At 43.3% G+C, this 13,129-nt stretch overlaps 1 protein-coding gene and 1 pseudogene across 1 annotated transcript in view; both read left to right on the top strand.

The window, feature by feature from the left end:
* Positions 1–419: 419 nt before the first annotated feature.
* LOC142425454 (2-iminobutanoate/2-iminopropanoate deaminase pseudogene) lies at positions 420–1,342 on the top strand (annotated as a pseudogene).
* A 4,488-nt stretch (positions 1,343–5,830) lies between these two features.
* The window catches only part of PRPF39 (pre-mRNA processing factor 39), a 43,809-nt gene continuing 36,510 nt past the window's right edge, over positions 5,831–13,129 (top strand). The window contains exon 1 of the mRNA XM_075531925.1: positions 5,831–5,985. The gene's annotated coding sequence lies outside the window, so the exon portion shown is untranslated. The remainder of the gene's footprint in view (positions 5,986–13,129) is intronic.

The raw sequence follows: 13,129 nt of genomic DNA, 5'->3' as shown, positions 1-13,129 counted from the left end.
TTAGGTCTTTATATCCAAGTTCCCGTTTTCTCTGTACAATGTAGAATCACCCAGCCCACTATGTCTCATTTTCTTCTTGGTATAAAAACCTCCCACCTGAGCACTCAGGGTCTTGGGAGAATTAGGCTCCTGCTGTCCCACGATCGGTGGCTAATAAAAGCTCACTAACTTTGATTAATGTTGCATGTGGGTTAATTGATCTCGTTCCAGCACAATTATTAGTATTATTATTTCAGCCAATATCCCCTTCACTTTCTAATGATCCAGTAGCATAGTCTTCCAAATGGCCAGGGAGCAGTTCAAGATTTGTTTGGCTCTGCCTAGTGTTCAAAAATCCAGGCTTCGAGTTCCGAGAGAAGGATGGAGGTTGCCGTAGGTGCTCGCTCTTTCCAGGCTCCGCTGGCCAGAAAGCGTTTGCCATGTCGTCCTTGATCAGAAAGGTGATCAACACCACCAAAGCTCCAGGGGCCATTGGTCCCTACAGTCAAGCCGTGATGGTCGACAGGACCATGTACATTTTGGGACAGGTGGGTCTGAACCCGTCAAACGGACAGCTTGTGCTAGGAGGAGTGGTAGAAGAAACCAAGCAGGCTCTTACCAACATGGGTGAAATCCTGAAAGCTGCCGGATGTGACTTCACCAATGTGGTCAAGACGACTGTGCTGCTGGCTGACATAAATGACTTCGCCACTGTCAATGACATCTATAAGCAGTATTTCAAGAGTAGTTTTCCCGCTCGAGCTGCTTACCAAGTTGCTGCTTTGCCCAAAGGGGCCCGGGTTGAAATTGAAGCCATAGCGATCCAAGGACCAATCTCATCAGCATGACTGTAAATGGGACCGGTGTTGTGGAGCGCCTGGGATTTTCAAACTATCTTAAAATTAACACTTAGGTTTTGTAATCAATGCTTGAAGTGGAAGCTTGACCAAAATAATCTGATGATTTTGTGTGTGTGGAAATTCCCCTGTAAGGGGTGAGTTGAACATGTGTTGAAGATCAGAAGAATTTAATTGTTGGTGTCATAATTCACATTTATTTGTAATCATTGATTGTGGACGAAGGTTCATTCATTACATAGTTACTCAGATGAATCAAAGTAACAGGAAACAATATGTAGGAAAGATGTTACCCTAGCGGATAAATCAGAGTACACCAAATCCAATTAAGTCTTACTCATATAGTGAGGTATCACCCTCGTGTCAGATCCATGATTCTGCTTTTACTTGAATAAAATTTAAAGTGTCCAAGTTGAATGGCAGAAGCAAAGAAGAACGTGGACCAAAATTTTAGAGAGCTGTTTCTCTAATGGAAATAAAACAGATGTGCAAGTTAAAAAAAAAAATCCAGGCTTCATCTACTTGGTTGGTCCACTAAGCATTCTTTAAACCTATGGTCTAAGACATGACAGGTTGGTTCCAGGTAGCAGAATGGAAGAAGAAAAAACACACGAGAATAAGCAATGAACACAAGCTGCACCTTAAGCTTTTCAGGAACAGTTGTTTCAATTCCATTAACCAAAACAAAGTTCCATGGGCACCCATAAATGCAAAGACCTTTTCAGGCAGGGATCTTTGCCCCACTAACAATACTACACTTTTTGAAGGAAAAGAAAACAGATATAGGAAACAAATTTCCAACAGATCCAATGCAATTAGTATACTACTAACTGGGTGTCCAGTCTACCTTGGGTTCCAGAGTTGCTTGATGATACAAATAATTTGAGTTCTCAGCAGTAGTGCTGACAAGTCATCCTTGGAGAGGGAAAGTCTGTTTTGTCTCGGTAAAACCTGTTTTCCAATGTGGGCATTTGTGTTAAGTAAAACAAGCAGGATTGAGGCTGAGTAAAGACTGACTTACACAGGTTAGACAGCCCCACCCCATTTTACTATTGAAAACTTGCCTCACATGAGGTCATTTCATAAGAATTCGCATGAAATGACTCCTTTCACACATTTTCTGAAACATCTCTCCCTATTTCTTTCCTTGTCATCAAATCTCCATTCTTATTCCTTCCCTGTAGTGATTATATCATCTGGTCAAAGTCTATGATTTGGTAGAAGTCCTGAGTTAAGCTATTTCTTCTCTGAAATCAAGTGGAAGCACAAAGAAGCAGCATTCAAGATTCTGCCACTTAGAAAGCTGGCCCTTCAAGAGCTATTCCTGAATGGGGTTCTAACACCACAGCAGTCTGTTGTCAGTAGGTGCCCGCATACCATGCAGCGCTGTTAATCAGGCTGGAGCTTTTTCTTCCTTTGTGGGTTGACCAACAGTCAGTGTGAGTGAGGGAGGGAGGGCTGAAAGTGCAGCGAAAGTACGAAAAAGCTGTTTGTAAGAAAGAGTGGCCGCAGGCCTGAAATTGGCGCTGGTGAAGGGTGTTCCTGGAGAGCAAATTTCACCCAACTTTCAGTAAATAGTTAAAAAAAATTCATTATCTTTGCACAAAAAATTAACCTTGAACACTATATGAAGTGACCTTTGTCCAGGACTACCGGGGGTGATCTCTAGGCACTCAGCACGTCATATTTGATAGCAGTGTCGTCTGTTTTCTTAGGGATTTTAGCCACCAGATAGTATAATAATGTGATTTGTGATGGGGTCAATGGGCCATGAGTTATTATTTTTGCCTCCAAAAGCATTAGCCCCATCTCCAGGAAGGGCTTGTAAGCTAATGGTCACTTAGTATGGGGTCTAGTACTACTAAAAGTAAATACACAAACAACCTCTGAATACAACCTTCCCTGGTGGTGTGTATTTTCACAAACAGATTCCAAGAGTGTAGCACCTCTATTACTCCATGGGGATAGTACAGTAGAAGCTAAACATTTGAAACTTTCTGGACTCTGCTCTATGCACTTCTTCCATTGGCTGTTTTTAACCTGTAAACTTGCTCAACTCTGAAACCACATGTACACTAGAATTCAACTGTGAGAATGGTGCAGGGGCAGGCAGTGATTGGTTTTGTTGTACAAGGGTCATTATGAGTGAGAAAACACTTGATAGTTCCTAACAGAAACAGTTTTATGGATATATATTTAGAAAGGGAGCTATATTTTTAACAACTCTATTGAGGTATAATTGACATACAATAAACCATGTTTAATATGAATAATTGGATGAGTTTTGTATTGAGAAGTAGTGGGCAAAACATTTTAAATATTAGTAGCAGGAGCCTTTGTGGGGTGGTGGTTAAACGCTTAGCTGCTAAGCAAAAGGTTGGTGCTTTGAACTCACCAGTGATGCTGCAGGAGAAATATTACTGTGTCCTATAGGGTGCAGGGGAGTCAATATTGTTTCAAAGGCAATGGATTTGGATTGGGTTTAGGAAAGCCTGGGCACCCCCCCCAAAAAAAAAAAGAATATGGTATGGAGAGGGCTACTTGGATCAGAGATGCCTATAGGGAAGGAGATGAGGGAATAAAAATCCTGACTTCAATCTTTGTACCTCTATTTCATTCTACCAGGACGCTGTTTTGGCCAGATCCTACCCAGAGCAAGGAAACCCATTGATGAAGTCCATAAGAGTCACTTTCTGGAGCCTGGAGTAAGGTGAAGGTGGAGAAGGGTGAACAATTTATTTGCATGAGCGAATATAAAAAAGTCTTCGTAGTAACAGGTAACATCTTTTCCCATCTGTGTTTTTTCAGATCACCTGACCTTGAATGGTGTTCTAGAATCTACCCCTGCCCCACTACCAAATTGTCGTTTGTAGCCTGTTGTTGTGAGATGCCATCAAGTCGGTTCTGATACATAGTGATCCTGGGACAACAGAACAAAATATAGCCAGGCTGTGCCATTCTTCACAATTGTTCTGATGTTTGTGTCCACTGCAGCAGCCCCTGCGTAAACCCATCTGGTTAAGGACGGTCCTCTTTTTCACTGCCTCTCCACTTTAGCAAGCATGGCATCCTTCTCCGGGAATTGGTTTCTCCTAGTCACATGTCCAAGGAACATTCTGGCTGTACTTTCAAAACAGATCTGTTTGTTCTTTGGGCAGTCCATGGTACTCACAATATTCTTCACCAAGACCATAGTTCAAATGCATCCATTTTTCTTCAGTCTTCCTTACTCAGTGTTTAACTTTCACATGCATATAAGGCAATCTGGCTTGGAACCTTCCACCCCATGCTCTTTTTTTCTTAAAATTTATCATTATAATATACAATTTAATGCAAACTAAGAATAAATGTATAAAGTGATTTGTTTCCTCTGTAAGGAGAGCATTCTTGTGAGAGAAAAGCACAGCATAAGATATGAAAAGGCTTTGGAAACTGGGTTTTGTGAGCTTGTGGAGAAACAGAAATCAGTGAGCAAACTAGCATGATTATAAGAACTGTTTTTTCACATGGAGGAGTTTAGATTTGCTTATTAAAAGCAGTGGGGGGAACCAATAGGGATTTTTAAACCAATGTTTGGGATATAAAATGTAGAATTTACTGACACATTCAGGAGTAAGAAACCCAGATGTCTGGAGTAAGAAACCCAGATGAGGGAAAACAACGTGTCTCATGTGAAAAAAGTTGAAGAAGTAGATGGATTATTACACAATAGCTATAATTTGATGACACCTTAAATGGGAAAGAGCGATTGAAAGAAGCAGAACAAGGAGCAAAACAGACTGGTACTGAAAACCACCCATGAAGGCGCCTCCAGGAGACTCGGGCCTCGGCCTCCTCTGTCCTCCCTCAACGGCTTTGTTCCATTGGAATCAATTGAAAGTTGCGGATTCCATGTGCAGCCTCCTCAGAGGATTTTTAAAAAGGAGAATAGAAGAGGCAAGGGAAAGGTGAAGTGACAACTTAGTGCACTTTGATGTTACAGGTTGAAGGTAAGACAGTTGATTTGCGTGTGTGTTAAAATTTTATAAAGTATAACAAAACTGGACCGGAATATTTCGTCTTTGGAAGCAAGGTGTTGTGAAGGGATTTATGATTAGCAGGGATGGTGTCACAGTGGGTACTCTGGCGTTGTGATCCACAAGGTCAGCAATTTGCAAACACCAGCAGCCCAAAGGGAGACAGACAGGGTTTTCTACTCCTGTAACAGTTAGAATTTCGGAACCCCCCAGGGGCAGTTCTACAGGCTTGCTGATCAGCACTGACTCCTTGGCAGTGAGTGGTACAGTGGAGCGATGTGGGTACCAAATGCTAACGTACAGAATTAGATTTCACAGCAGGAACTTGCTCACTTGTCACGTGTCATTCTACTGAACCTTCAACATGAGATCGCGTAGTAAGTCTTGAAGGAAGATGTGCCAGATTTGGGGCGGAGAGGTGGGAGTCGGGCTCGAACAAATGACCCTATTAAATATGTGCGGGCGGGGTACGAATAAAGAGGGCACTGGGCATACCTCTTTAGCAGTACGTTCCCCAAGTCCCTCACCCCGCGGTCGTCTCTTCTTCAGTCGACTCCAGTATGCCCAGAACCACAACCAAATTGAAACGGGGAGTTTAAGACTGAATTCCTGGCCATGTTTAGGTAGAGGGATAAAGCCCGAGCAATTGTTGGGAAAACCTGACGAGATGCGCTAAAAAAAACCCCAATAACGACCTTTTTCCTTCAGGGAGGCGGGGCCCTGTCTGCGACTAAAGCTGGGCACGTGAACAATCGTGTCGCTCCCTGGCGGCGCGGGAGGTCTTGGTTAGGGAAGCCACGTAGGAAAAGCTGCCTCGTCCCGTGGCCGCAGAGCAGGGCTGAAGGCGGCTCCGGCGAGCGGGAGCGGGAGGGGCCGCGGGGAGCCGCCCCCGCCCCGCCCCGCCCCGCCCCGCCCCGTGCAGGGCGACGCCTGCGCGCAGCGCGATCACGTGACGCCTTGCCGCCGGACGCCGACGCATGCGCGCCGGGCTCCGGACGCGACTGGGTCGTGGCGCTGGTGGCGGCGGGTGCGGTGCTGGCGGAGGTTGTGAGGCGTGAGGCGGCGGTGGAGTGCGCTCTTCGGCTCCGTGGTCCCGGCTGAGGCTCATGGCCCTGGGTGGCATCGGTCGCAAGGTCAGCTGGCGCGTGCCCCGTGGACTCGGCCGGAGGACGCGGGCCTGGGGGCGGGCAGGGGCCTGCCTGGTCTCGGTGCGCGGAGGGCCGCGGCCTCCCCCGCCCGCTGCGTGTGAGGCCTGGCCGGGCTCGGCCCCACGCTGCCCATTCCGTTCGCCCTCCCACCTGTTGGGGGGAGCACCGGGAGGTTTCTGAGGTCAGACGTTTCTCCCGATGGATGTCGTAAGTCCCCAAAGAGGCGCGTGCCTCCTTCGCCTGGATTTAAGTAGAGATCTGCGAGCAGCTCTGAATCCCTTCCTGCGGGAGCTGGAAGCCGCTGGGGCCGGGAAGGGAAGGAGCCGTTTCGCAGATGCCAGAGGATTGGGAGGATATAGGTCAAGTTCTGTTAATAAAGCCTTTCGGTGCTGTGTAGGGTACGTTATGCATTCTGGCTACAAAAGCAACTCTTTTCGGGCCTTGCACTACAAAGATTGGCTTTTGACAGGGTGAGATAGAAACAGAAAAACAAAAAATCAGACATGAAAGATCCTAGGAAGACTTTGCTACTTTAGTCCCACATGTATTTATGTCCATTAAAATGACTTTTGGGTTTGATGGTCGTGTTGTCTTTTCCTTAAGGATTTTGGATTTTTAGGCAGCAAGATTCCGTCTGTTAAGGAGTATTTTAAAGTTTTCTACAGCTGGCAAGCTTGAAGCTTAGGAAAAAGTTTCATGTAAAAAAACTATGATGTCATGTTGTAATTCAAGGGCTTGGCACCCTGGTTGGGGGCTTTTTAGAGCAAACAACTATTCAGTCATCCCCCCTCCCCCACAACCGGGATTTATAACTTCTTTGTAGAGCTGCAAAAGTTTAAACTTCACTTTTCATCTTCTGGTAAGGATAAAGTGACAGAAGACTAGTTCAAAATTGTGAGCTCTGAAATAATTAGGGGCTGAACAGAGATGAGTTAACTGGTAGGTAGAATGTGGAATTTGAAGTGAGAATGGAAAAGCAGAAATTTAGTCTCAGAGTACTTGGGAATGTTTTTGCTTACCTAAAGACAAGACTTTCTACTCCTGTAAGAGTTACAGTCTTGGAAACTCACGCGGCTGTTCTACATCTTTGAGACAAGATAGAAGTTGAGTTTTTTTTAATAGTTGAATAAGAAAGTACTAAGAATTTGCTTTTTCAGAATTTATTTAAGAACAACATTTAGTTTGTTAACAAATACATATTCTGCCTAAGGCATAAAATTGATTGTATATGGAAGCTAGCTAAATGAGGAAGAAAGTAGTAGTTCTCATCCAACTGTAATTTTTTTTAGTCTAAAAAAATTGTCTTGTTTGACAATGCATCTTTATATATCTGAATACATATGTACATACATACATACATATAATGGGGCTCTGGCGGTGTAGTGGTTAAGCATTGGGCTACGATCCAATTAGTCATCAGCTAAAAACTACCAGCATCTGCTCAGGAGAAATACTGGGCTTTCTACTTTCCCGAACACAGTCTCAGAAATTCATGGGCATAAAAGGAAGTTAGTAAAAAAGTGAAAAGATCACTGCAATCCTAAGTGGAATGTATGTATTGTTACAGTCTAATTATGAGGGTAAGATGAGTGAATAATAATTTGTTCTACGTAAGCCCCCACAGTGTGCCAGAGACTTAAATTACAACATGACTTCATAGTTCCCTGCATGAAACTTTGAAGTTTCAATTGTTGCAGCTGTAGAAAAATTGAATCTATTTCAGCAATGTACTTTTTCTGTGTGCTTGCATACCAATATATAATTTTTTCCATTAAGAACTGAACAGGCATTTGATGTAGTGTACAGTTTGAAAACCATTGATCTAGTGAGGAGTTAGAGGAGCGCTGGTGATGCTGTTGGGAGGCGTTGGACGGGTAACCTCAGTGTCCCAGTTCAAACCTATCAGCTGCCCTGTGAGAGGAGATTAGATTGACTGCTCCATAGAGATTCAATTACCATTGTACTGGGTCCCTGTGAGTGGAATCTATCTGATGGAAATGTGTTTGGTTTTTGCTTAAAGAGATGATAATTACTTAAACCTTAATAATGAGGTCTAGCTGAGTGGCAGAGTTTTTGAATTATAACAATAGTGTGGATGAAAAGCAGGAAATACTTAATCTTTATAGCAAGGGGTGTGTATGATTATTTCAGGGTTGAGATTTGGAAAGCTGCTATTGATTCAGTGAATTGAGGGTGTAGCCCTGGCGGTATTGTGGTTAAGCATTGGGCCACAAGGTCGGCACTGCAAAACTACCAGGTGCTTCTAGGGAGAAAGCTAGGGCTTTCTTCTCCCTTTAAGAGTTATGGTGTCAGTGACTCAAGTGGCAGTTCTTCTCTGGCCTGTGGGTTCACTATGAGTTGGTTTCAGCTCCATGATAGTGAGTGTCTTGGCTTCCTGTATAAAATACCTCTAGGTGTTGGTATATTTGGTTTTGACCCTCAAGATACTTATAATCTAATAGGGAAGATAGACATTGAATAAGTATCACAAGTGTGATCTGTGCAATGGAGAAAATAACTGCTGTGGGAGCATTAGGAACCCTAGTGATGCGGTGGCTTAAACTTAAGCTTCTAACAGCAAGGTTGGCAGTTCAGGTCTAACCAACTACTGCTTTTTGGGAGATGAGAGACTATTCTCCTGTAAACATTTATAGTTTTAGATACCCGTGGGTGCAGTTGTACCCTGTCCTATATAAGGTCTCATATTTCAAAGGGGTACATGCTAAAGATATGGATTAAATATATGAATGTTAATCTATGTATGTTATGGAGTAATGGAGAGTGGGAGTAGAGGGGTATAGATGAAACTTGATTCATCATACGTTGGTAATTCTTTAAGATTACATGGGGGTTATTCTCTCATTTTGTGTGTGTGAAAATATCCATAATAAAGGTGTGTTTTAGGGTGAGATTGCATTTTAATCAAGTGTGGCATTCTACAAAGTACTTGTTCAATAAATAACATCTTGTAATATTTTCCTGGAGCCTTGGTGGTTATACATTGGGTTGTGATCTGATGGTCGGTAGATTGAAACCATCGTGGGAGAAAGACTGGGCTTTCTCCTCCCATAAACAGTTACAGTCTTGAAAACCCACAGGGAGTTGCTTGCTATGAGTGAAAATTGACTCAATGGCAGTGAATTTAGTATTTTCACTAATGGCTGATAATTGAAGTCGTAACAGTTTATGATGAGCATTCTTCGGAGAGGCAGTGGGCCAGTGGAAGCAATGGAGTGCTTTGAGTAGTGGAGTGATAAGGTATTACTTATGTTTTAAAAATACCACTACCTGCTGTGTTGAGAATAAACTGGGGGCAAGGAGGGAGTAGTAGGGTAAAGCAAGGAAAGATTCGACACCTATTAGAAGGCTAAAGGAGGCCGTGACAATATATTCTCACTGAAAGAAAAATGACTTGAAGATGGTGAGAATTGGCATTCTGAATATATGAGGGGATACCCAAGGAAACCTGGAATTTGTTCAAAGCTATGTATTAAATAAAAACAACAAAACTTTATCACTTTCAAAGTACTCTCCATAATTACTATATTTTTCAAATCTGCGATTCTATTCTTGGAAACATTTTTCAAACTCATCTGCTTCGATGGCTGATGTGGCATGTCCCTTATTTTTTTCTTCACCTCTTCTGTGTCATCAAATCACTGTCCTTCTTTGTCCCTTTTTATTCATGGAAACAAAAATAAGTTGCACGGAGTGAAGTCAGGTGAGTAAGATGCATGGGACAAGAGAGAGGCATGCTGTTTTTCACCTATGACTGCGTGAGCAGGTGCATTGTTGTGACAAAACTAGTTGCCTGTGTGTTAGTCTTGGTAGACTAGAGAAACAAATTCATAGAGACTCATGTGAATAAGAAAGAGCTTTATATACAAGAGCAATTGAATATTGAGAAAACGTCCCAACCCAGTCCCCATTAAGTCCATAGTTCTATATTAGCCCATATGTTTGATGATACCAATCTATAAAGTTCTCAGACTCACGAAATACGTGCAATGATGCTGAATGCAGGAGGATCACAGAACAGTGGGTTGGAAGTCTTATGGATCTAGTAGTGCCGAAGGCATAGCATCATGTGTCTTGTCACTAAAGTATTTCTCAGGGAGTAGGCAGAGAGAAAGAATGGCTCTCTCCTCCAAGGAGGAAATACCAGAGTTCCCAGAATCCTCAGGAGAAAGCCATACCCACACAGGGGCTTCATTGGCTATGATCTAATTAATAGACTAGACTCCACCCCTTCACTCTTAATCCTCTCAAGTCCCAAATTGACACTAGATTATGTAACCCTGTCTGGCACAAATCAGGCCTTTTTGGTCACACATGATTATGCAATCTTTTCAGAACCTCTGAGTAGAAAGCTTGCTTAACAGTCAGACCTGGTGGAACAAACTCCAAGTGGACTCTGAGTTAACATTTTCTACCGTTTGGGAAGTTGATGAACATCCAGAGGAGGTTTGTCATCAATCAACATTTCACCTTTTCTTAAAGTGAGAAAACCACTAGTACACTTGAGTTTTTCCCATAGGGATGGTCTTATAAGCTGTGTTCAACCTCACAATTTTCCTGAGCAGGAAACAAAATTTAACAGCTGCACACTGTTTTAAATCAGCCATCACAAAAAACCCGAGGTTTGCGTAAAAGTGCTTTTATGCGAAAAAATTCACTGTGACCAGAGAAAACTTTCCCAGGCAACGCCATTGGGTGCACTAACTCAGAGTGAGTTGCTGGGTGCTCGATGTTCCGCTCCACCCAGTGCAATTCCAGGGTCTTTTTGATACCCCCTCATATTTGAAGGACTTGCTAACAGATTGGTGGGTGTGAAAGAAAGAAGAGTTAAGAAAAACTCCCAAGATTTTGGCCTAAACAACTGGGGAGATAGAGATGGCTGTGAATAGAGCCTGTCTGGGGATGAGATAGTTAAGGTTTATTGTGCCAACCTGGCTGATAAACACAGGTGGGATTAATTGAAGGGCGGAGAAATAAGTGTCTTGGTGAGCCTTGCCTTTCTAGTTCTCGGGTGTCTTGCTTTCTGATGGTCAGACCAGGGTGCAGCTGCCTTAGGCAGTGCCCTGCTTCATCTGGTAAGGCTTACATCCTGCAAGACATTCCTGAGGAGAAGCTTCATGGACCTACCCTGATGCAGCTCTAGGTGCTGGAGCAGCTGTGTGGAGACTCCTGCCAGCGCTGAGATGCTTATACACTCACTGATTCGGCTTTCCTCCTGCAGTCTGCATCTTTGCGTGTGTTTTGTGAGGTTTAGGAGGACTTAGTGGATTAGTGTCAGACATATGGGCTAATGTTGGACTTAAGGGCTTGGACAGCACTGGATTGGGATGCTTTCTTAATGTACACTTACCCTCTATATAAAACCCTCTTATACAAGAGTTTCTCTGGATTTGTTTCCCTAGTTTACCCAGACTAACATAGGGGAGAAGGAATATGAGGAATTCATTTAGTTTGATATGTCACGTAGACATTTGGAGATAAGAATTGGGAATTTCTAAAAGAGATCTGACTGGACTGGAGATGGGAATTTGGGAGTCTGCATAAAACGATATGCAATTCGGAGTGAATAGAAAGGGAAAGGAACCGAGTATTGAGTTTTGGAGTACTCAAAAGTTTAGTGCTCAAGTAGAAGAGGAACGCCTAGATGGCTCAGTAGACTGTCAACTCAGGAGGTGTGATAGTGAGATAGGAGATGATGTGACCCAGATTTGAGAAAAGACAATTTTTTTAAAATCATTTTTTGGGGGTTCTTAACAGCTCTTATCACAATATATACATCCATTATGTCAAGCACATTTGTACATATAGTGCCATCATTTTCAAAACTTTTTCTTTCTACTTGGGCCCTTGGAATCAGGTCATTTCTCCTCCCCCCCCCCCCACCCTTCCCTCTCTTATAAACCCTTTTGAATTTATAAATGATTTTTTTTCATGTCTTACACTGACTGCTGTCTCTCTTCACCCACTTTTCTGTTGTCCATCCCTCTGGGAGGGGGTTATATGTAGATTATTATGACCGACTCCCCTTTTCTCCCCCCACCTTCCCCTTAGCCTCCTGGTATCACTACTTTCATTATTGGTCCTGAGGGATTTATCTGTCCTGGATTCCCTTTGTTGAGAGCTCTTATCTGTACCAATGTACATGCTCTAGTCTAGCTGGGGATTTGTAAGGTAGAATTCGGGGGGGTGGGAGTTGCATTAAAGAACTAGACAAAAGTTGTATGTTTTGTCGACTAGCTCCTCTCTTCCTTATGACCCTTCTGTAAGGGGATGTCCAATTGTATACAGGTGAGCTTTGGGTTCTCACTCTGCTCTCCCTCTCATTCACATTGATTTGATTTTTTGTTCTGGGTCTTTGATGTCTGATAAACCTGATCCCATTGACACCTCCTGATCACACAGTCTGGTGTGTGATTCTTAACCTCCCATGTAGGAGATTCCAAACGAAGACTTGTGAAAATCAGCCAGTGAAAATGCTCTTTTTCACATACCTATATGTTAAGAATTAAGGTTGCAGATGGACATTGGACCGTGACCCAAGTACTCGCTAACACAAGAATACTTTGTTCTAACAATCTGGCATTCTGTGATGCTCACTTCCTGACATGATCGCTGAAGACAAAATGGGTGCATAAGCAAATGCGAAGAAAGCTGATGGTACCTGGCTATCAAAAGATATAGCTTCTGGGGTCTTAAAGGTTTGAAGTTAAATAAGCAGCCATCTAGCTGAGAAGCAACAAAGCCCACATGGAAGAAGCACACCAGCCTGTGTGATCATGAGGTGTCAATGGGATCAAGTATCAGGCATCTAAGACCCAGAACAAAACCATACCCAAGGTGAATGGGATTTGGGGCATGGAGTGGAGACCCAAAGCCCATCTGTAGACAATTTGACATCCCCTCATAGAGGGGTCACAGGAAGAGATGAGCCAATCAGGGTGCAGTGTAGCACCTAGGAAACACACAACTTTCCTCTAGTTCTTTGATGCTTCGTTCACCCCACTATCTTGACCTCACTTCTACTCTAGATATCAGAATAGACCAGAGCATTCACACTGCTACAGATAAGAGCCCACATCACAGGGAATCCCGGATATATAAACCCCTCAGG

This window comes from Tenrec ecaudatus, chromosome 14, assembly GCF_050624435.1.
Source record: "Tenrec ecaudatus isolate mTenEca1 chromosome 14, mTenEca1.hap1, whole genome shotgun sequence".
Taxonomy (NCBI): domain Eukaryota; kingdom Metazoa; phylum Chordata; class Mammalia; order Afrosoricida; family Tenrecidae; genus Tenrec; species Tenrec ecaudatus.
The sequence above is the reverse complement of the archived record's forward strand: the minus strand, read 5'-3'. Positions and strand labels throughout refer to the sequence as shown.